Source organism: Poecilia formosa, unplaced genomic scaffold, assembly GCF_000485575.1.
Source record: "Poecilia formosa unplaced genomic scaffold, Poecilia_formosa-5.1.2 Scaffold859, whole genome shotgun sequence".
In the NCBI taxonomy this organism is placed as follows: domain Eukaryota; kingdom Metazoa; phylum Chordata; class Actinopteri; order Cyprinodontiformes; family Poeciliidae; genus Poecilia; species Poecilia formosa.
In genome coordinates this window covers 1-1,659 of record NW_006800798.1, presented here as the reverse complement: position 1 = coordinate 1,659, position 1,659 = coordinate 1, and the positions used below count along the sequence as shown (strand labels likewise).

The 1,659-nt window shown below is 45.6% G+C and overlaps 1 protein-coding gene across 1 annotated transcript in view; it reads left to right on the top strand.

Annotated features, from left to right (window-relative positions):
* Window positions 1-207, top strand: part of LOC103131861 (FH2 domain-containing protein 1-like) — a 22,835-nt gene extending 22,628 nt beyond the window's left edge. Inside the window, exon 15 of the transcript XR_001660769.1 lies at window positions 197-207. The gene's annotated coding sequence lies outside the window, so the exon portion shown is untranslated. The remainder of the gene's footprint in view (window positions 1-196) is intronic.
* The last annotated feature ends 1,452 nt before the right edge of the window (window positions 208-1,659 follow it).

Here is a 1,659-nt window from a genome sequence, read left to right as displayed (position 1 = left end):
GTGCAGAGATAACAGATACACTGCTGATCAGTACGACAGAAGATCTTCATCACCTCATCATGACGGGAGCAGATGTTCTGCTGGAGAGTCCTGGACGGCTCCACCAGCTTGTGTTTCTTTAATGGTGGAGAATCATGGTGAGGTTGGAGGTGATTCTTACAGTAGGAAGTCAGGCAGGATAAACAGGACTTGACAGCTTTCCTCTTCCTCCCAGTGCAGACATCACAGGCCACATCTTCAGGTCCAGCATAGCAGCGATCAGCTCGGCGTTCAGTCTTCCTCAGATCTTCCACTAAAGCAGCTAATGTGAAGTTTTTCTTTAAAACAGCCTTCCGTCTCATGGTTTTCCTGCACTGAGGGCAGCTGTAGATTTTCCTCTGATGTTCTTCATCCCAGTGGTTTCTAATACAGTTCATACAGTAGCTGTGTCCACAGGGGATAGTCACCGGATCGGTCAGTAGATCCAGACAGATGGAACAAGACAAGTTGCCTTGGTATTGCTGAACTCCTCTCTGCTCCATTTCTGCTCTCTGTAGTGGCTGTTTGAGTTTCTCTTCTGCAGAACAGAAACTGTTTCAGCTCAGATGTAAATATGAGGTTACTGAAGGGAGTGTCACTGGTTCCACCCATCATTATGTTTGGAGGAAGGAACAAGGAAGAACTTTCAACTGAACACTGTCTGTTAACCCTATATTTGTTTTAACAACTCAGTGGATTTAAAAGGCTGCTCAGCTCAATTTTAAGTGTTCAATGTTCATCTCCAGTTGCATCTCACTAGAGAACACAAATTGCAGCTGCTGTGAAAACTATTTAAACATCCTGTTTACATCCCTATTTAAATATGAAGTCATACGTCACTAAAGAAGATTATGGATCAGATCCTGTTCCTGTTCTACTAGTACAACTGATGGTTCCAACTGAAAGGAACCAAAAAGAGAATACCCACAAAACACCAGGATATTATTGTGGTTTAATGAATGAAGCAGTGTCTCCTTTGGACATTTGGAACCTCAGTCCAGGATAAATGGCCTGAGTGAATCTGGTCTGGACTCTGTGGATGAGAGTCATGGTTTCAGAGACGCTGTAGAAACACAGAATACCTGCTGTGTGGTCCAGGTACACTCCTATTCTGGAGGAGACTGGACCTGGTACTGGAGTTTCAACGCTGTTGTGATAAAATGTGTAGCCAGTTTGAGTGCAGTTTAATGCCCAGGATTTGTTGTTGAACCCAAAGGTGCGTTCAGCCACTGTACCGTTTCTGTACGCCGCAGCAACACAAGCTCCGCCTCCTCTCAACTCAACCTCCCAGTAATTCTGACCCAACAGACCCTCATTGCTCATAACCTGAAAGTAGTAAGTGAACCTGTCAGGATGACTTGGAAGACTCTGGGTCTGCTTCAGATATCGTGTTCTGTGGTACGACACGGGGAGTAGCATGTCTCTATACATCGTATCTGGATCCAGAGAGATGCAAACTGAGAACATCAAGAAATCAGCTCGGCTCATTGCGTCTGGTCGAGCGAGTAAAACGTCCACATCAGATATGGCACAAGAGATGGTCCTACAGTCCTCAGTCAGGACGTCCTGTAGTTTGTCTCTGAGCTCTGATACAGCTGCTGTCGCGTCCTCAAAGTGTCTCAGAGGACAGATCTTGACCCT